Source organism: Sus scrofa, chromosome 12, assembly GCF_054392235.1.
Source record: "Sus scrofa isolate SSC_HxYL_T2T_F1_AM1 chromosome 12, Sscrofa_HxYL_maternal_Yorkshire_Landrace_v2.0, whole genome shotgun sequence".
Classification (NCBI taxonomy): domain Eukaryota; kingdom Metazoa; phylum Chordata; class Mammalia; order Artiodactyla; family Suidae; genus Sus; species Sus scrofa.
The window spans coordinates 26,355,493-26,377,472 of NC_139394.1; the positions used below are offsets into that span (position 1 = coordinate 26,355,493).

The window sequence follows — 21,980 nt, forward strand, 5'->3', positions numbered from 1 at the left end:
TCTCCAGAGCTAGCTGGGCTGGGCTAGCTCTGATGCCCTGCATCTTCTCCTCAGACTTCAGGCAGGAAGGGAGGGCCAGCAGCAGTGCTATTCTTGGGGAGGGTTGGGCGGGGGAGCTGTTTTAGTCCCCAAGGTTTTTTTTTTTTTTTTTTTGGCTTCTTAGGGCCGCACCCAAGGCATAAGAAAGTTCCCAGGCTAGGGGTTAAATTGGAGCTGCAGCCTCTGGCCTACATCATAGCCGCAGCAACACAGGATCTGAGCTGCATCTGAGACCTACACCACAGCTCACTGCAACGCCGGATCCTTAACCCACTGAGCAAGGCCAGGAATCGAACCCACATCCTCATGGATACTTGTTGGGTTTGTTACCGCTGAGCCAGACGGGAGAGCCAGGTCTCAAGTGTAAGAGCCCTGTTCTGGGCCTCTTCCAACCAGGCCACGCCCCCCAGGAGTGAGGACTCCATGAGACCAAGGGGGGGACTTGGCACAAGCCTCTTTCTGGACCACAGAATCTCAGAATTCCCTGCCCTAGAGTTCCCGCTGTGGTTCAGTGGGTTAAGAATCCAACTGCAGCAGCTTGGGGCACTGTGAAGGCTTGGATTCTATCCCCGGCAGGGCATAGTGGGTGTGGGGTAGGTTGCAGCTGCGGCTCGGAATCCCTGGCCCTGCCTGGGAACGTCATGTGTCACAGGTGAGGCCATTTAAAAAAAAAAAAAAAAAAGAATTATCTGCCTTAACAGCCAGGTCTACACAGTCCTTCCCCTTCAACCCATCTTCCCTAGGCTGGAACTCATAGGCCCAGGGCAGCTGGGCCTTTCGTTTATGCTCCTGCCCCGCCCCCACCCCTCATCATCACTCCTGTCCTACCTCCTGGAACCCCCAAGCCCCAGTAGATGCCAGCTCATTATCACCTTTCTTTTCTTTTCCTCACCACACCCACAGCATGTGGAAGCACCTGGCCAGGGACTGAATCCAAGCCATAGCAGTGACCTTAGCCACAGCCGTGATAATGCAGGTCCTTAATCGCTAGGCCACCAGGGAACTCCTCACTCTCCTCTGTTGATCTGCCTTGGAGAAAGAGAGGCCCAAGTGAACTGGAAGGTGAGAAAATTCTTCCCAGAGTCTCACTGGCAGTCGTCCCGCTAGTCCTATCGCTTCAGTAACTGTTCTTTGGTATAAGCATTGACCGGGTCTGTTTTCCTCCACGTTGGAGAAAGGCGGCAAGGAGCTTGCCTCTGCCTCTGTCACCAGTAGGCTCAGAGTCCATGGCTCTAATGGGACCTGGTAAACTCCGCTGCCTCCAAGAAGCAACATCATCTTGCCTGCAAGTGATCCCCTAGGCTTTCCCAAGGCGCCTCCTGGCTCTTCCCAAGAAGATCCCCAGCTCCCAAGTTCTTCCCTCTGCCACCCATTTCCAAGGGAGCAGCTGCTTTAGCCCTTTCTCTTCCTCACCCCCTTCCCAGGGTTCCTAAACTCTGTGCCCCTCAGCATCCAGGGACCAGGGGGCTGGCAGAGATGCAGGGGAGGCAGGTCCAAGCCAACTCCCAGGCTCCCACAGGGCGGGAGGGGCGTGTGGAACTTTGGCCTCATCCCCTTCCCCCCAGCCTGCTGTCAGCTGGCCAGCCCCAACCCTAGAGCCAAAGCACTTCCATGCAGGAGGGAGGGAGCCTGCTCAGTGGGAGAAAGATGAAGCCGGTCCCCCCCACGTGTCAGTGAACAAATTGGGCCAATTTGGTGTGATTAGTGAAGAATTCACATCTGGCCAGCAGAGTCCTCCCCCTGTCCCCCACCCCCACCCCCCGGCCCCAGCCCAGCCTGGCTCCTGCTCCCCATTAGAAGCTATTTTCTCTGACGGCTCCATTTGTCTCTGTAGTGGGGGATTTGACAGCTCCCTGGCCAGCTTGGGGGGCCTGGCTCTGAGTGAGAGGCCCAAGGCCAGGCTGCTGGCCCACCAGCCCCTGAACCTGCTTCCATGGGGGAATGGCACGCTCCAAACGGGAACCAGGCACCGGTATGCCCCATCTCTCTGCTCTGTGTGTGTGTGTGTGTGTGTGTGTGTGTAGATCCACAACTGGGTGGAGCCTGGGGAGCAGCAGTCTCTCAGCTTTCCACGGGGTCTCCCTTGGACCCTGATTTCTCATCTGGTGTAGTGATGGGTTATGCTTGGAGATCAACAGAGACCGTGTGTGTATGTGCGTGCGTGCATGCGTGCATGCATGCATGCGTGTGTGTGTGTGTGTGTGTCGGGTGGGGAGCAGCAGGGGTCTGGGGTTTCCTAAAAGAAAACAGCTGGGCGTGAATAAGGGAGGGTCTTCCTCCCCTTCCTTCTCCCCTTCCCCGCCCCTCCCAGAGACCACTGCGGCAGCTACCCCTCGGGAGTGCCTGTGGATGGACGGCTGCTGCGCAGCTGAAAAGGCTCGCCCCCAGAAGTGGTTTCAAGGTGGTACCCTTGGGGGGTGTGGCCTTCAACGTCTTGGGTCCTCCTCCCCCCAGCAGTGACCCCCGGTTGCCTGTGTCAAAGGCAATTTGGGGCTATTTAAAGGAGCCTGACCCAGAGGTCACCTGGACAAATCTCTTCCCTGGGGAATTACCACCAGATGGCAACCTGGGGCTTGTCTCCTCAAAGGTCCTCCCTGGTTGCTGGGGCGTGCCAGGGCTCTGCTGTTGCCTAGAGTGTGCAAAGGGGGAGGCGGGGGGTGGGGTGGGGGGCCGGGACCTCAGTCCTTGGATGAGAATGCTCTTGGAAGAGGGATGACTGGGGAAAGGGGTCTCAGCCATCCACATCGGGGAGGGTTGCTTTCGGTTGTGATGTCATGTAGCTTTGGGGATTGGCCGTAGACGCTTCTCTGGCTTCCAGCATTTTTCTCTTGCCACATGGATACAAAGAAAATATCAAGAAGAGTGAAGGGAATCAGACATCTGTGATCCGTCCAACCTCCCACCCCCGCTCCTTGCCCCAAGAAAGGGTGACCAGATGTCCCAGTTTTCCCCAGACCAAGGTCTCCTGGGATATGGCCTTTTAGCACTAAAGCCAGGACAGTCTTGGGCAGACGGGGACAGCTGGTCGCCCTGCCTAACTAAGCACAAGCCCCAGAGACCAGGCAGAGGGACAGAGAAAAAAGCAGTTCTTCTGAGATCTGCTGCCTGATTTCTCACTTGACTTTATTTCATCCTTACCTGATTTTGCCTGATACCTTAGTGTTTGTGGGTTCCTCAGCCTTTTTTTCCCCCCAGGGTAGTGTCTGGGGTGTTGGAAGAACACTCTGACCTGGGGCCAGGGGGCAGGGGTTGGGTAGCTTAATCATTCATCTCATTCCTGCTAAGGACCACGGGCTTGGGGTGTGACCAGGGCAGCCACGCTGGCCTGCTCCCATCTCCCCAGTGCCCATCTCTAATTAAGAGAGGCACCTTCAGAACACCTGCTGCGTGTGGTTTCTGGAGTTATTATCCCATTTCAGAGATGGGAGCACTGAGATGGAGTTATTGGCCCCATTGCTGAGTTGAGGGAGAGAGAAGCAAGGCCCCCTGGATAACTGCGCCCCCTTCCCCCAACCTCACCCCATCTCCCGTTCAGGCAAAAATGGCTGTTTTCTTGTGTCAGGAATAAGCCCTCTGCCCTAAGTAGTAGAGTCAGCTGCTTCTCCCCTGCAAATAGCCTCAATCCGACGCCTCAGATATTAATTACATAATTTACTAAGGACAGAGAAGGGGGAGGTCACCCTGGCAGGATTTCAAAGGCAGAGAGGGCTTCTGAAAATCTAGACATCAGACCAAACTTCTACCCCGCTCTTCCAGCAGCAACTGGCATCCCGGAGAAGAAACCAGAACCGGAACCGGAAGAAGGCAAGGCAGAAAGGAGGTGGCTGAGCCGTAAGGGAGGCCAGTGCGCAGAGCAGTGCTTCCTTTCATGGTCCTGAGAGTCGGACGGCCCTGGGGCTGGGCCCCACCTGCTCCTACCCTGACCTGCTCCTCCTCCACGTGCCTCTGCCCCCGTCAGCCCCTTCCCTCCCTCTCCTCTGCACACAGGCCCAAAGGAACCCAAACCAAGAGAGTCTGGAAGCCAGAGCTGAGCTTGCACATCAAATTGTGCTTGAATGGCATGCCCATGGGGGCGGAGCAGAAACAAATCCGACTAGGAACCATGAGGTTCCAGGTTCGATCCCCGGCCTTGCTCAGTGGGCTAAGGATCTGGTGTTGCCGTGAGCTATGGTGTAGGTCGCAGACACGGCTTTGCTCTGATGCTGCTGTGGCTGTGGTGTAGGCCAGCAGCTGTAGCTCCGAATGGACCCCTAGTCTGGGAACCTCCCTATGCGAAGGGTGCAGCTCTAAAAAGACAAAAAAAAAAAAGAAAGAAAATTGTGCTTGAAGTCCACTTTGAAGGGGGATGTGGACAGTTCTCAGGAGGAGTGGGTGTCCTGGATCGGATGACTCTGGGGTGACTGAGGCATTTTGGAAGCTGCAGAGTTTAGGGAGCTAGGTTGCCCAGCTCCCTTTTTCTGGGAGCGCTAAGTGCCCCTCTCCCAGAGGGCTTGGGTGAACAAGGGGTTCCCTGGGGGGAGTTCCTCTCCCAGGAGGGGTGCGATGCTGGGCCTTGGGCTAAGCGCCCAAGAGCTGGGAACGCGCTCTTCTTTAAGATGAGGAACCCTCTTTGAGGCTCCTCTTTAGTCCCGTTGGCCTTGGTGGAGAACCCCCAGACCAAGCCGTGGAGTGGATGCTCTCCCACCACCTTGGGAGCCAAGACGCTCCTCCCTGTCCTAACACATGGACTCCATCCTGGGGAAGCCTGAAGGTGGGGTGCTTGTCTGTTTACACCCCTTGTGCATTTGCTTCAAGCCAAAGGCAACTTCCTGTTTCCCCCAACAGGCCCCAGGGGAGATCAAAGGCACTGAGCCCTGAGTTCAGGGAAGAAGAACTGAGGATGGCTGGGGGCCGGCCCCTGTGCCATGGGAGGGTTAAAATGTATGTGGCCAGTTAGGGCACCAGGAGGATACAGGGAACAGAGGCAGGGACCCTGGCCTAGGTCTGGCTGTGTGGCTGTCCTGTCCTGACCCCTCCTCCAGGAAGCCCAGGTCACCTCTCCATCCCGGAGTCCTGACCTCATGGCAGAGGCTGCGCCCTGCTCCTCCCCTGTGTCCCCAGCACGATTTCCCGGGTCTCTCTCCCAGGCTGGGACTCCCTCCAGAGCCCAGGCCACAGCAAGAGGAGAGGAGCGCAGGAGCCGGGGTTGGGGGGTGTTGTGGGGGGGGTGGGGGGAGCAGGCCCTCCCCTCCCCGCCCCCACCTCGGCCCCTGCGCGCCGCGGGGCAGGCGGGGCGGGCCGCGAGGGGCTCAGGCGCGGCGGCGGCTGTCACTCACGCACTCACGCGGGAGGAATGCAGACGGCAGGGCTGCCCTGTGGTCACGTCTCCGCCCCACCGACGGAGGTAGGCGCCCAGGTACCCAGCCTGTGGGCCTTGGGAGCCCGCCAAGCTGCTGATGAAAGGCGCTGCATATTAACCCTTTCTTGGCCGCACCCCCTCGCTGCCGCCAGCTGCCGGGTGGTCGTCAACCACGAGGGGCAGAGGGGCGGAGGCTGGGGCGGAGGCTGGGTGCAGCCGCTGGCTGCTGAGTGGGCGGCCTTAGCCTCCAGGCGCTGGCGGGGAGAAGCGTACCGCCTCCCCCCCCGCCCCCCCTCCCGCCACGAGCCCCCCCAGCCTCCTTGGGTTCTAGGGCTCAGGTCTCCCAAAAACAGATGCGGACCCCTCCTCCACAGAGAGTCTCCGCTGCGCGGGCCAACCTCCCAGGCTGCTGTGTCCTCTCCTGGAAAATCCCTGTAGCTCGAGAGCCCTGGACCGAGAGTCCAGGAGTTCATGCAGCACATGCAGCTGAACGGCTGAGAGGGTCAACTCAGCTGTTAGACTCGGGGAAAGTGGGCCCTAAGTCTGGGTGTCTCCCATGGGTGGAATTACGGGGTCGGTAATTCAAGATGTGGGGTTATTTATCTGTTTTGGTAGCAAGCCACATTTCTCTCCAAGCAGAGCCTCGGGCAGATGCCTAGCGCCTAAATTAGACAAAGTGGAGAGTTTCTGGTTGGAGTAGGGGGTGAGGTCCCCTTTTCCTCCCACCCATCTGCTGAGAACCCAGAGGGAGGATCCTACGGAGCTCGGTTTGGAAAGCTCTGAGATCTGGGTATGGTGTGAGATCCTTTTCTGCTCTGACAGCGTTCTCTTCCTGCTGTCTCCGTTCACTGGGGCCTTGCCAATCAGGCACTGGCTCTGTGTCCAGGGCTCACTGTGGGGCCTTCTGTGATGCTGCTGAGGGGGTCCAGGGCTGTGTGGTCCATTTATCATTCAGGGTCCACATCCTGGGGCTGGCGCTCCCTCCCTATAGGCTGCGTGTCACTGGACCCAGTGCCTCCCAGCCAACCCTGTGTGTCTCCCAGACTCTCCTCTCTTTCTGTTCTGTTAACGAGTTTCGAGAATCTGAGTGCGCACAGGGGTAGCTGGTGGGCAGTGAGCAAGGCACAGCTGTAGGAGCTAAACCTGCCTCGGAGTTCAGAACTCTGCTTCCTGATTTCTTCCTGCCCCCACTTTTTTTTTTTCTTTCTTTCTTTCTTTCTTCCTTTTTTTTTTTTTTTTTTGTCTTTTTGGGGCTGCACCTGCGGCATCTGGAAGTTCCCAGGCTAGGGGTCAAGTGGGAGCTCTAGCTGAGGGCCTATGTCACAGCCACAGCAACTCAGGATCTGAGCTGCATCTGTGACCCACACCACAGCTCATGGCAATGCCAGATCCTTAACCCCCTGGGCAAGGCCAGGGATCAAACCTGCATCCTCATGGATACTAGTTGGGTTCGTTCCCGCTGAGCCACAAGTTACCGCTGAGCCACGATGGGAACTCCTTCTTCTTCCGCATCTTATCCCGCTGCCCTGGAGAGTTTCCTCCCCACTTAGGAGGAGTGGGAGCCCGAAGAGGGGCAGGAAGTCAGAGGTCCAGACTGGAGGCAGTGCAGAGTGGGGGCAGGAAGCTGAGAGGATGGTTGCCCAGATCTCACCCCCACCTGCTCACCTCCTCACTCCCCGGGGTGTCTGTAAGCCTCACCGCCCTGAGGGAAGCTATCCTGCCCTGAAGCTCAGAAACCCGAGAATGTTGCTTTGGCTGAAGGAGGAGAATTGGAGAGTAGACTTGCATGTCCAGATATAACTGATCTCCCTCAAAAACTGGTGACATGGTATACCTTATCCAGCTGGAAGGCATCACTTTTTCCAAAGCAGTATGATTAGAATTTTTTTTTTTTTTTTTTTTTACTTTTTGCCTTTTCTTGGGCCGCTCCCGAAGCATATGGAGGTTCCCAGGCTAGGGGTCGAACCGGAGCTGTAGCTGCCAGCCTACACCAGAGCCACAGCAACGCAGGATCCGAGCCGCATCTGTGACCCACACCACAGCTCACGGCAATGCCGGATCCTTCACCCACTGAGCAAGGCCAGGGATCGAACCTGCAACCTCATGGTTCCTAGTCAGATCCGCTAACCACTGAACCACGACGGGAACTCCAAAGCAATATGATTAGAATTTGGAAGTCATTCTTTATTTTATTCTATTTAATTTATTTTTAGGGCTGCTCTCAAGGCATATGGAAGTTCCAAGGCTAGGAGTCAATCAGCTACAGTTGGGGCCTATGCCACAGCCATAGCAATCCCGGATCCAAGCTGCATCTGTAACCTATGCTGCAGCTTATGGCAATGCCATATCCTTAACCCACTAAGGGAGGCCAGAGATGGAACCCTCATCCTCCTGAACACTATGTTGGGTTCTTTTTTTTTTTTTTTTTTTTGTCTTTTTAGGGCTGCACCCTCGGCATGTGGAGGTTCCCAGGCTAGGGGTCAAATTGGAGCTGTAGCCATTGACCTACATCATAGTCACAGCAACACCAAATCCGAGCCACATCTACAGCCTACACCACAGGTTGCGGCAACGCTGGACCCTTAACCCACTGAGCGAGGCCAGGGATCGAGCCTGTGTCCTCATGGATACTAGTCAGATTCATTTCTGCTGAGCTACGATGGGAACTCCTATGTCAGGTTCTTAACCTTCTGAGCCACAGCAGGAACTCCTGGAGGTCATTCTTAATGTCCACTCCTTTTACCATCCAACTGGTCACTAAGCCCCATCCTTTCTGGAGGGACTTGAAGATGCCCACTTTTCTTTCCATTTTGATTGCTCCAGATTCAACTGAGGCTTTTTTTTTTGCTTTTTAGGGCCGCTCTAGAGGCATCTGGAGGTTCCCAGGCTAGGGATCCAGTCAGAGCTGTGGCTGCTGGCCTGTGCCAGAGCTACAGCAATGCTAGATCCGAGCCACATCTGCAACCTACACCACAGCTCACAGCAACGCTGGATCCTTAACCCACCGATCAAGGCCAAGGATCGAACCCGCAACCTCATGGTTCCTAGTCAGATTCATTTCCGCTGCACCACGATGGGAACACCAACTGAGGACTTTTTAATCCAGTCCCTGAGACTGTTGCAACAAGGACTGGTTCCCCTGGCTTGGGGGGTGGGGGGAACCCCCCCACCCCTCCTCCGCACCTCACTGGGGATCCTGGGATCTCAGAACACAGGTTGGGACTTGCCACTCTCATGCTCGAAAACCTTTGATGGCTCCCCATTGCCAGCAGGATATAGTCCCAACATTGCCTTGGCATTGACAGCCTGTCCTGATCCGATGCCAACTTCCTCTGCCAGCCTGGGCTGCCACTACGTACTTCACCCTCTTCAACTCCTGCCACATCCAGTGGCTTGTTTCATCCGCGTCCTGCTGCATGCTTTCGTGGCCCACCGCCTTGGCGCACAGACAAGCTTGTTCCTGGCACTTACGGTGCTGTGGGGGAGAAGGATTAATCCCATAATCCCATAAATAAATAGATCCTTACAAACGCTGATAAGTTCAGGGTGTCTTTAGGAACGCAAGGAGAAGTTATAGAGGGGGTGGGACAGATTTCAATTGGGGACTCAGAGAAGGCTTCTGGGCAGAAGAGCCACTTCAGGGTATTGGATCCGAGTTACTTTTTGCATTATCCTTTGGACGCTTTGGGGAGGGTATCTTTGATCTTTTGTCAGGACGAATTTCCCTGTCTGCACACCCAGATTTCTTGGCGTCTCTGCTTAGCTTGTATTTCATTCTGTCTTGAACTGGAATCTGGGTTGCAGCCCGTGGACTGTGAGCAAGCGAAGGAAGGGGGTGTTGCTCATTCAGGCTTTGAACACCACCCTCGGGCCCCCTAGGAGCTAGAGCTGGAGGGGCTGCTTGGCCTTTAGTGATGGGGGGCGGACCAAGGGGAAGATCTGCTGTCAGGACGGCACAGCAGCCTGCAGGGGGCGCTCCCGGGCGGCCGAGGCCGAGGTAGTGGGGGCTAAGTTTTGGAGCTGATGACACCCATGGTTTCTAATGGCAGCACCTACTCTCCCAGCAGGAAAGAGAGCCCCTTCCCCACCGTTTCCACTCCATCCAAATATGGTTCATCTGGAGTTGGGGGATGAAGGGGGAGGGAAGCTGGGCCAAATGGAACGCTGTTTCCTAGGAACTGAGGGGATTCTGAGGCATCCTGGGAAGTATCACCCAGAGAGGACAGAACTCTGGAGAGAGGGGACGGCTAGAAAACCACCTTGCCCATGCCTCCCTTCTTTTTCTTTTTTCCTAGGGCTGCACCTGCAGCATATGGAAGTTCCCAGGCTAGGGGTCAAATGGGAGCTGCAGCTGCCGGCCTATGCCACAGCCACAGTAACGTGATCTATGCTGCAGCTTGTGGCAACACTGGATACTTAACCCACTGAGCGAGGCCAGAGAGCGAACCCACACCCTCATGGATACTAGTTGGGTTCTTAACCCTCTGAGCCATAACAGGAACTCCAACCCAACCCTCCCTTCTAAGGCTCACTGAATACCTCCTGGAGAATGTCTCCTGTTTTAAGGTCTATATCCATGCTCAAAAACAAAAACAGGGAGTTCCCATTGTGATGCAGTGGAAACAAATCTGACTAGGAACCTTGAGGTTGCAGGTTCGATCCCTGGCCGTGCTCAGTGGATTAAGGATCCAGCATTGACGTGAGCTGTGGCATAGGTCACAGACGTGACGGCCCTGAAAAAGACAAAAAGACAAAAAACCCAAACAAACAGGAGTTCCCGTTGAGCTCAGCAGTCACCAACCTGACTGGTATCCATAAGGACGTGGGTTCAATCTCTGGCCTCGCTCAGTGGGTTAAGGATCTGGCGTTGCCGTGAGCTGTGGTGTAGGCCGGCAGTTGCAGCTCCAATTGGACCCCTAGCCGGGGAACTTCCATATGCTGCAGGGGCGGCCCTAAAAAGAAAAAAGAAAAAACAAAAACAAAACCAAACCAAACCCACTTTCATTAAAGGCCTACTGTGTCCCAGACCTACTGTGTGCTGGTGGGGGCCTAAGCACAGAAGGAGAGAAGGGGTTGGGCTGCCTGGCTTTGAGGAGGGAAGCAAAGCGGGGGGAGATTGATTTGGGGGTGACCTGAATCTAGAGGTAGCCTCTCCACACACACCGCCCTTGGTCTGCCATGGCCACTTCCAGATTGTGGGGCAGCAGGCAATTCCCCAGCCTTTCCAGTTCCTCCAGCTTCCCTGGAGACTTTCCCTCCAGTGGAAAATTCTGGATCTCAACAAGGAGTGTGGTAAGGCTGTTGAACCCACGAAGGTGCCAGGCTGACCAGTCACGTCCCAGATCCTTGGGGTAAGGTCCCCCTCAATGAATCCTTCGGTCTGATGGTGAGGGCCCAACCCCTGCCTCAGGGAGACCCCAATCTGAGGGTGGAGGTCCAGCCCCTGTTGTGAGGGTGCTCCCAGGATGCTGAGGGTCACAGGATGAAACTAGGAAATGATGCTTAGCCCCTGCATGAGGGCCAGCCAGGTACCAGGGCAAGGTTGTCCAGACGGGGCTGCTCCTTCCCTCAGAGCAGCTCTGTCTGGTCGTTTCATGACAGTCACTCTTGCTGCAGAGACCAGGTGAGTGGTGGCAGCACAGGTGGCAGCTGGCAGGTGGGGAGAGCGGGGGAGGAGGAATGTGCCCCAGGCCCGGGCAGATGCCACCGGATAGTCCAGTAACCCCACCCCCTCCTCATGACCTGCTCACCTCACTGCCTGCCTGCCTCCCTCCGGCCCCTATGCCCCCGGGGTCACAGCCAGGTCCTGGGTCCCAGGGAGCCATTTCTGGGAGGAGAATCAGCCTCCAGACGCAAGGGACATCTTGCGGGGCGTGAGTCATTGCCACAACTGCCATTCTGGAAGCACGGACCGTGGGCCAGCTGATTTAATCCTCAGAGTTAAATATTGTGTCACTCCCATTTTACAGACAGGGAAACCAAGGCTCAGAGCGATGAAGTCACTGATTCAGTTTACCTTGTGCAGCCTGATGTGGAGAAGCCACGGAGGGGGATTTTGAGGGTCGGAGCAAGAGGTTCCCCCGTGGATCTGAAGCTCCTGTGAGGCTGAGATGGGGACAGGGATTCAATCAAGGGCCTCGTCTCAGCCCAGAAGGAATTTTTGCCTACACGGAGGGGGTGTGGGCATGGACTGGGAGTGGGGACAGAGGGGCAGCAGGCCAGCTCCCCGCAGCATGCCGGGGACCCTGCCCTGAACACTTCCCCCCACCCCCGCCTCTCCCCCTTCCTGAAGCCGAGGGAACAGGTGGGGAGATGGTGGCTCCCCAGATCCTGATCTCATCAGAGAGCTCCCCCTCCTCCACTCCCTCCCCCCACATGGCGGCTCAGGTGTCCCACTGCTGCCAGCCCAGGACAAGCATCCCTGAGACACCCCCGCTGCCCTAGATGCCTCCTGGTCCTGTTGGTGATGCTGCCAACATGATAGGGGGCCCAGACCAGTGACTCGGGGGGTGGGGGTGGGGGTGGGAGGAGACTACCCAGCTTTGCTCTGCATCTCGCCTGCTCCCTCCCTTCCCTCTGCTCCCTCCCCACCAGCTTCCCTCCCAAACACTCACTCATTCATTCCCCAGACCACCTACAAACCACCCATTTGCCCAGACCACACAGCTCCTCTGCCCAGCTCAGCTCCCAGGGATAATGGCTGCCCCACCCCCATCCTTCCAGGACTCACCCCCAAGCCTAATTACCACCTTGGCACCTCCGGGGCTGGGGCGGGGGCAGGGGCAGGGTGGGCATTGACTTCCACTTCTGCTTGGAAATCTCTTAGGCACAGAAGGCTTGTTTCCTTCTGGACATCATGGGGCAGGAACAAATTAGAGACCCTTAACGGAGCCCCTCTCTGGTCCTTGCCACCCCACCACTGCCCAGCCTACTGGGGCACGGCAGGAGGCAAAGATGGCAGAAGCCTCTGTTTGCGCCTCCTGTTGGCACCCTTGTAAGGGGATCGAGGAAGGCGCAGACCCAATCTGCAGGTCAGGGAGGGCTCCCTGGAAAGAGCGAGGATCCGGAGCCAGAAGCCCAGGGTCCAGATCTGCTGCCCTGACTGCTTGGCCGTCTCACCAGCCCCCATCCTGGCCTCAGTTTCCTGGTGCATGAAAGACAGGGGACAGCTGTTCTCTGCGGTCCCTCAGGCTCTCCTCCTTCGGGCTTTGAACACCAGGGAGGTGACTGAGAGATGCCCGCTGAGGCCCCCCCCGGCTGTAGAGGGACCCCGAGCAAAGAAAGGGAGAACAGCCATGGCTGGAGGAGGCTGCCAGGGGAGGGCAGGGGGCCAGGACAGGGAGGCAGAGCAGGCTTGGCCTGACACCTGTCAACACGGGGTGGGAGGTGGGATTGGGCTTCCCACCGGGTAGGAGCACAGAAGTCAGGAAGTCCTTACAGGCTCTGGAGCTGGTGTGCTCGGCACCCCTGTTTCCCTACAGCATCAGCAAGTCGGGGGCCAGGGGGCCTCCCTGATGTGGCCTGTGACCCTGGAGGGAGCTCTCTGCCTCTCCCTCCTGTGTCTACATGGACCTGCATCCCAGAAGCTGTTTCAAGAGGACAGGGATCCGTCCCCTTCCAGGGCCCAGCACAGGCCCTGGCTCAGAGAAGGCGCCAGATAAATGTGGAATGAATGAATGAATGAGCTTGGAACCACTGGGCAGGGCACTGAGGCCAACCCAGATGTGCGAGCTTACCTGTGGCTGCAGGGCCAGGGAGAAGGGAGAGCGGTGGGCAGGGGTGGCGTTGGTGGCTTCACCCTCACCAGGCAGGACTGAGCTGGGCCTAGGCCCTGGGGGCCGGGGCCACCAGGGCTGGGCCAGGGCGGATGAGGTGGTCTCTGTGGGGTCCCTCTCAGGAGCCCTCCTTCCCCCATAATTACATCTGATTAGCTTCACCACAAAAGCCAGACTGGAAAGAGAGGGGTGTTTGGGACATGGGGGAGGGGACAAGGTGGAGCAGAGAGCTCAGGACAACCAGGGCCTCCAGCTGTGCTCCCTCCCCACGACTCAACACACACACACACACACACACACACACACACCATGATCTGGAAAATTCCAATGGAGCCCCTTCTACTGAGAATAGCAGCCATCCAGGGACATTGGGCGCTTTAGACAACTCACCCCTATGTATTAATTCAAAATGCCCCCTCCAGAGTCCTTGGGAGGGAGGGAGGGTGGGCATGGGTGGGCATAGCTTCCAGGCCAAGGGGAGCAGGAAACAGGATATGCACTTCGGGCCAGAAGGGAGCTGTGGCAGGCATGTCCACTGTCCCAACTCAGGGCCCAACAAGTCCCCAGAGCTCCTGCCAGGGCTCAGAAAGTTCTTCCTGGTGTCCACTGCCCTTTTTGTCCGATCTGAGGCTCTGCAGATAGATCTGCCCTGTCCATTCACGCACCCACTCCTTTTGAGACCATCCATTCTAGGGCCTTCTCTGGAGGCCAAGAGGCTCGGGTCCCCTCCTCTCTAACCTGGGGGCAGGAGGACCCTCCCTCCCACTCCTGCAGTGGGCAAGTAAGAAAAACAGCTCAGGTCACGCACACTCCCCCAGACTCACTTTTTTTTTTTGTTGTTGTTTTTTTTTGTTTTTTGGTAGCCATCAGCCTAAGCCAGAGCCACAGCAACACCGGATGCTTAACCCACTGAGCGAGGGCTGGAATCGAACCTGCAACCTTATGGTTCCTCGGCGGATTCATTTCTGCTGCACCACGACGGGAACTCCCAGACTCACTTTCTAAGAAGGACCCTGGGGAGGGGGCAGCTAGATAAAAGGGTTCCCCCCTTTCCTGGCCCTTCTGGGGGAGGTACTGGGGGACTGGGGCAAAGAGAAGAAAGGCAGGACCTGCCTGCTTCCTGTGGGGCTCCACTTTGGGGCGAACCGTTAGGAAGTCAGGAATATTAGCTAAGAATTAAAAACAAACATTAACTTTAGGTCTAAGCATCAGGCTTCCATTCTTTCACTGGCTCCCTGTCTTTTAGGGAGAGCCCAGCTCCTGCCACAGCCGAGATCTCCCTAGTCTGATGGGGGAAGAACTGACCCAATACCTCCCCTCATGAGCCCCTAGTCTGAAGAGAACCAACCCTTGCCCTCAGGGAGCCTCTAGTCTGATGAGGAAACACAGCATACGAACAGAATGGACACTCTTTTTTCATCTTTTTTTTTTTTTTTTTTTTTTTTTTTTGGTCTTCTCTAGGGCCACACCTGTGGCATATGGAGGTTCTCAGGCAAGGGGTCTAATCGCAGCTGTAGCTGCCGGCCTAAGCCACAGCCACAGCAACGCAGGATCCCAGCTGCGTCTGCAACCTACACCACAGCTCATGGCAACGCAGGATCCTTAACCCACTGCGCAAGGCCAGGGATCAAACCCACATCCTCATGGTTCCTAGTCGGATTCATTAACCACTGAGCCACGACGGAAACTCCCAGAATAGACACTATTGCGTCTCCTCCTCCAGCCACCACCCCACCGCCCCACCCCCCACCCCCGCCGCGCCCCACAAAGGGAGCTTGGCTTGCTTTATTTATTTAGTTTTATTTATTTGCTTTTTAGGGCCGCACCCACAGCATATGGAGGTTCCCAGGCTAGGGGGCCCATCGGAGCTATAGCTGCCAGGCTACACCACAGCCACAGCAACGCAGGATCCGAGCTGCGTCTGCGACCTGCAGCACAGCTCAAGCCAATGCCGGATCCTTAATCCACGGAGCAAAGCCAGGGATCGAACCGCTTCCTCAAGGATCCAAGTCGGGTTCGTTAACCACTGAGCCACAGAAGGGAACTCCCAGGAGCTGGGCTTTTAGAGGTGCAAGGCCAGCAGCTGTTGGGTAAGGCACGCAGGCTCCCTGGCGGCGTCGGGCTGCCTGGAGGAGGCGGCGGGCCGGGCTGGGCGCGCGCGGAGGAGGCCGCCCCAGCAGCGCTCCCACGACCCGGGCAAGGCCGTCTGGGCGCCGTCTCCGGTCTCGGGGCCTGCGGTCGGGGCACCGCGGGGCCGTGTTTGAGCCGGTCAGCTCCCCGCGGAAATTACAGGGGCGCTCGGCGCTGCGGTCGCGCCCCCCCGCGGGGCAGCGCCCGCTGGTTGGAGGCGTTTAAATTGAAAGCAGCTTTGGGGAGAAAGGGGGGGGGCCGCGGAGCGCCCAGCAAGGGGAGGGGGCGGCCGGGCACAGCGACCCCTTTGTCTGCGCACCCGCCGAGGGGCGGAACCTTGTGGTGAGCGCGGCGCCCCCTCCCCGCGCTCCGGCCCGGCCTGTTCCCACGCCGCCCAGCCTTCTCTACCGGGGTCGCTGCCTCCTCTCCAGGCAGCGCTGGCTCACGCGCACACTTCCTCCAGGAGGCCCTCCAAGACTTCACGAGCGCTGAAGTCAGGGCGTCCTTGAGTCACTCAGGAGGTCTGGGCTGAGTCCTCTAATAGGCTTGGTGGCCTTGGTCATACCGGCTCCTTTCTCTGGGCCCCCTTGTCCTCTGTAAAAATGTGGATATGTAACCCTTTCTGCTTCCTTTTCGGTCATTTGAAAGCTGATTTGAGCCGATGTAAGGGGACGTGTTATGAAAACTGTAAAGCGCTGCCAACGTCTAAGGAATAATAAATAACTCCCCCACCTTGCTAGTCTTCCCTGTGCAGGTTCATTTGTTCGCGGGTGTGTTTGTGCTGAGGATGGGATGCGGGAGGAGTTAAGCAGCCAACAGCCTGGAACGGGGAGAAGGGGAAATCACGGTGGATTTCTTGGAGGAGGGGGCTATGGAGCAAGCAGGGCTAGGAGGAGTGACGGGAGCAATATAGGAAAAAGGGGAGGGTGTCTCTGCTCTGGGGGGTAAGATCAGGCAAAGGAGAGGCAGGAGCCAGGGAGGAGGAGGGTCTCGGTAAGATAGGTCCTGCCTGCAGGCTACGGCCTGAGAAGGGATCTGGGGCAAGCCGGCTGTTTGCCCAGTGGGCGGGTGGCACATCTCCTGGGAAGGCAGATTGGTAGCAGAGCCTGGCCCAGCCCCTGATGCTTGGTGGGGGGGCTGGAGGGGGCATGCCCATTGCCACCAGGGTGTGTGCTCCCCTTGGCTTCTTCCTATTCTTTTTCCTGAGGGCTGTGGGCTCCAGAGGCTGGTCCCTGGGCTCTGGGCACCAGGTGCAAGGTGCTTGGCTTGTTGTTTCTTTTGCTTCCAGCAGCAGCAGTGGAAGGTTGTTTGCCAGGCCTAGTACCCAGGGACATAGCCCCTGGCTCCCCACCTGGCTGAGCTGCAGGTTTCTGCTTTACTTCCTGGAGGGCCTTAGAGGGCAGCCAGGGATGGGGGGCAAAGCACACAGTTCCAGGTGCCTGACAGACACACACTGAGGGGCAGGGCCCCAGGGAAGGGGAATCCGTAAAGGTTCTTAAAGGGGAGGTGGAGGAGCCACCCTGGAAAGGAAGCAAAGAAGAGAGTGGGGCCAAGAGCGGAGGGAGGCCCCAGGTGTTTCCAGCAGAGGAGCGGGGCTGTCAGGCAGAGTTCCTTCCTCGTTCTCTCTGACCCCCTCCTCGGTGCCCCAGCCCTCCTCCAGAGCCCAGAGCCTCTCAAAGGCCTACAACAGAGAGGGCTTTGATCTACCAAGTGGGGTGAGAGCTAGAAGTGGGTTTTGGGGTATAGACAGGCACATGGGGGCAGCTCATGGGCTCTGACTGTCCTCCTGCCCCTCCTCCCATGGCTGGAGAAGCTGCTGAATCCACCCCCCGCCCCGGGCCAGCTCACTCACCCCCCTGGCATGTCCCGTGCTCGTGCTGGCTGGGCACCGGGCAAGGATGCTATGGGGAATGAACGAGGGAGCCCAACAAGGGGTGATGACTGCCCAGGGTGACCTGACTGGTTAGGGCTGGGCCACTCCTGTCCTGAGAGCTGGCCAGGTTCAAGGAACCATCTTGACTCCCAGGCCTGGGACCCACTAGCCACAGCCTCTCCCGGGGACAGGAACTAGAGGCTTTCCGGACATCACGCTCCGCATTAGCAGCCAGATGCCAACAGGACTCCATCCTCATCCAGGCCGAGAGCTTCACCGGAAGCCCTCTGTGGGTACCTCTCCTGCTCCTTTTCTTCCGCACCCTCCCCAAACCTGCCATCTCCGTGCCCCCACCTCCTCTCAGCCCAGACTGGCTTCTGTTACATGAACGTGTCTTTCCCAAGCCCACTTCTTGCAGGAAGCCCACCAGGTTGGGCAGGGATAGGGAAGGGGAGTGCCAGACACCCACGGGCCTTGGCCCCAGCCCCCATCATGGGCCAGGCCTGAAAGAGGCAGTGTCCTGTTTTATTTCCACCCCCCCAACCCTGCCAAGCCCCTGGGTCCTTGAGTTCAGGGATCTGAGCACGGGGGAGAGGGTTCTCTATAGGACCTGGGCCCCAGCTGAGAGGCTCAGCATGAGATTGCGGGGGGGGGGGGCGGGTTTGCCTCTGCTGGTTCAAACCCTTCCATGGGGCCAGGGATCAATCTTTGGGGAGAGGGAGCATGAGAGCAAGGGGCTTATTCATCCACCTGGATCACCCCTGTCATCAGAATGCCCATGGGTGGGTGTCGCAGGTAGCAACCATCACAGTGGAGTCCTTGCTTTCAGGGACTCAGGTGTGATGCCTCCAGAAAGGGTACGTTGGAGGAGGGGACCCAGAAGGTGAGAAGGTGTGTTGGCCCCATGACCTTCTTCTGAGCAAAACTCTGTGTTCCTGTGATCCCAAGCTTCTAAAATCCTGAGCTGTTGTTGGAGTTCCCATCATGGCTCAGTGGTTAACGAATCCCACTAGGAACCATGAGGTTGTAAGTTTGATCCCTGGCCTCGCTCCGTGGGTTAAGGATCTGGCATTGCCACGACCTGTGGTGTAGGTGGCAGACACGGCTTGATCTGGCATTGCTGTGCCTGTGGCGTAGGCCGGAGGCTACAGCTCCGATTAGACCCCTAGCCTGGGAACCTCCATGTGCCGCGGGTGTGGCCCTAGAAAAGGCAAAAAATAAATAAAATCCTGAGCTGTTATGATCTGTGATATTGGGATTAGAACAAGTGCCATCATCACAATAGTGCCAGGCACTGATTCACACATGATCATGCACGATCCCAGTTAGTGATCCGTAGTGAGGGAACTGGTCTCCTGAGAGCCTTGGCACAGGGAGCCCAGCCCAGGTCTGTCACGGCAGCTTTTGTGATTCTAAACCCTGCCCTCATAGGGCCCATAATTCAGCCAGTCACCAAGTCCAACACCAAATCATGACTCAGCATCTTTGGTGGAGAAGCAGCAGGTGGGAGGGGTGGATCCTGGCAGGGGAGCCGAGAAGACAACAGTCCTGTATCTTCGCTCTGGATCCCAGAAGGCTTCCTGGAGGAGGAGGAGGATGGGACGAGAAGGCAGAGGAGGCGAGGGAGGGGGAGAATGTATTTCAAGATGTTTAGGATGCGTGGCCATTCCAGAGAGCAAGGCGGGTGCTTGGAGGGGGCCCGGCTTCTTTGAGAATAGAGGACTGGAGGGACCTAGAGGGCCCGGAAGGAGTCTGGTCTGGCTGCATTCCCTCCCTCCGCCAGCCCAGTATGAGGACTCCGACCCCAGGGGGCAGATAAGCCTGGGTCCCCATGGCGCTCTGAGAAAGCCTCCTGTTTCTTGGCCCCTCTGGGGTGGGGGGGCTTAGCCCCTCTGCTCTAGGCTGGAGGCCACTTTCAGCCACTCGCAGGCTGAACTCCCCCAGGGCTGATTAACAGCAAACAGCAACCCCTTGCTCTTCTCCTGGGAGAGGCTTGTCCTTGTTCCCCCAAAGGTCTGGAGCCTGCAGACATCTTCCCGCTAAGGAGACAGCTCAGCCTTCTCAGGCATCCGAGAGGCTGGGACAGAGGAGAGAAGATCAATATCCAGGGTGAGCCTCGGGGCAAGTGGGAACAGCCTCACCATGTAGAGAGAGACTAGGTATCAGCAGGTGCACCGCCCTCCCTCCTCCTCCTCTCGTCTCTGGCTCACCGTTCACAAAGGAACTGCAGGGTCATTTGGGTCCCTCCTGGGAGGCGGGGCAGACAGCACCCCCAGTGCAGGGGACTTCTCACTTCTTGTGGATGCTGCTGCAGCTTTTCTGCTGGCTGCCAGGAGTCCCAGCTGACCTTGACTGAGGGCCTACTACGCTTTTGGCACTGGGCTGAGCATGTTAGCTGAGGACGTGTTTAATCCCCGTGACAGCCCAATGAGACAGGTCCTGTTACTCTCTCCAACTTACCGATGAGGAAACCAAGGCTCAGGAAGGTTAAAGAATGCGCTCAAGATCACAGCTGGAAGCAGTGGGGGTGAGATTTGTATCCAGAATCCTCTCTTCGGTTCTCTGTCACTCCTTTTGGTGAGGCACCTTGCTGGGTGTGTGAGTCTAGTCTACCCTGTTTGGGGTCCAGGTGGATTGGAAGCGCAAAGCCGCTCTTACCTGCCCTCTGGCCTCGGTTCAATTGCTTGAGAAGGAGTGGCCTGGGGCTCTGCCGCTGAGAAACAAGGCCATCTCTCCCAACCCGGTGTGAATCCAGTTTCCCCTCTGCTTGTCATCAGCTGGGATTCCACCTCCCTCCAGGGTCAGAAGGAAATGACTCTCGGTGTTTGGAAAGTGGATGGAGGTGTGGGCTTGCGTCTTGCTCCTTGCTTGCTGGGGGACCTTGGGCAAATTGCTTAACCTCTCTGTGCCTCAGTGTTGGCATCTAGAAAATGAGGAAATCAGCATACCAGGCTCGTGGGACTAAGGAGAAGATGGAGCGGGAAGAGTTTTCATAGCTTGGAACAGTGCCTGGCCCACAGTCAATGCTATTGCTGTTATTATTAGCTGGAGAGTCAAGAGAGGACTTTTTTTTTTTTTTTTTTTTTTGTCTTTTTTAGGGCCACACCCACAGCATCTGGAAATTCCCAGGGGTCCAATCAGAGCTGCAGCTTCCAGCCTAGTCCACAGCCACAGCCACACAGGATCCAAGCCATGTCTGCGACCTACACCACAGCTCACAGCAATGCTGGGTCCTTAACCCACTGAGCGAGGCCGGGGATCGAACCTGCATCCTCATGGATACTAAGTTCATTACCACTGAGCCACGACGGGAATGCCAAGAAAGGACTATTTACAAAGTGGAGCCATCCTTGTGCAACTACAAATGTAATAAATGCATTGAGTAATAAAATACAAATAAAAATAAATAAGTAAAAATAAAAAATAACCAAAAAGTGGAGCCAGGAAATATGGGCAAGTCTCTCAAAAAGACATGGTTGATTCTGGGGTGGGGGAGCATGTCTAGATATCCTAACCCTTCAAGGCTGAGGGTTCCTGAGAGGAGAGGAAAGGGTGGGTGGTTTCCAGGTGACATTTCCCACCCCACCCCCACCTCCCAGGAGGTTAAAAATTCCTCACAGGTTTCTGTGTGCTTTCATGTGGAAGTGGCCAGTCTTGGCCAGCATTCTTCTGGCCCTCCTGTCAGCTGGGGGCTAGTGGAGGGAGTCATTTGCCCATTTTACAGCTTTGTAAGTAAAGCGTGAGGGTTGACGCCTCTACCTGAGGTCCCAGCTGGCACCTGCTGCCAGCAGATGACCCGCCCCCCAGAAGAGGGGCTTTGAGATGAGGTCAGGAAGAGGGAGCCCCAGAGTGGGTGCGGGGGGGTGGGGGGTGCTGCCGGCCATGTGCGCGGAGGTCTGCGATGAGAACCAGAGGGGACCAGGTCTGGTTATTGCCCTGCTGCCCTTCCTACCCTGAGGTCCCCTGGAGACAGGTTCCATGTGGACACCAGGGGACGGGCAGTGTTGCCCCAGGGCACATGGACCCCAGTTCTGTCCCTAGCCCAGCAGTTTCCAGGCCATAGACCTCGAGTGACATTTAACCCACCTGGTCTGGGCTGGGGAAGCAGGGGAGATGGAGGGGAAAGATGGGCGAGTGGGGAAGTAGGGGTAGGTTTCCTGCAGGAGAGGGTGGGAGAGATCAGGTCATAAGGAAGAGGATCAGGGCTGGAGCCACAAGCTTCAGCCTAGGGGACAAGGAGAACTGCTTTTTTTTTTTTTTTTAGTATATATGGACACACCCACAGCATATGGAATTTCCCAGGCCAGGGACTGAATCCAGCTGCAGCTGCAACCTATGCTGCAGGTGCAGCAATGCCAGATCCTTTAACCCATTGCCCTGGGCCAGGGATCAAACCCATGTCTCTGCAGCGACCTGAGCCACTGCAGCTGAATTCTTAACCCACTTCACCATAGCAGGAACTCTGAGACCTGCTCTTTTATCTTTTTTTTTTTTTGCCTTGTCTTTTTATTTTTATTTATTTACTTTTGCTTTTTAGGGCCGCACCCAGGGCACACGGAGGTTCCCAGGCCAGGGGTCCAATCGGAGCTACAGCTGCCAGCTTACACCACAGCCACAGCAACATCAGATCCGAGCCACATCTGTGACCTACACCGCAGCTGAGGGCAACGCTGGATCCTCAACCCACTGAGCAAGGCCAGCTAGGATGGAACCCGAAACCTCATGGTTCCTAATTGGATTTGTTTCCACTGTGCCACGGACAGGAACTCTTTTTTTTCTTGTCTTTTGAGGGCCACACCTGCTAGGGGTCAAATCAGAGCTGCAA

The 21,980-nt window shown here is 56.9% G+C and overlaps 1 long non-coding RNA gene across 1 annotated transcript; it reads left to right on the forward strand.

Annotated features, from left to right (window-relative positions):
- Positions 1 to 1,881: 1,881 nt before the first annotated feature.
- On the forward strand, positions 1,882 to 8,911 carry LOC146398154 (uncharacterized). Its single transcript, XR_014820361.1, has 2 exons — positions 1,882 to 2,011; positions 3,796 to 8,911. It is a non-coding gene; the product is annotated as an uncharacterized LOC146398154 (long non-coding RNA).
- The last annotated feature ends 13,069 nt before the right edge of the window (positions 8,912 to 21,980 follow it).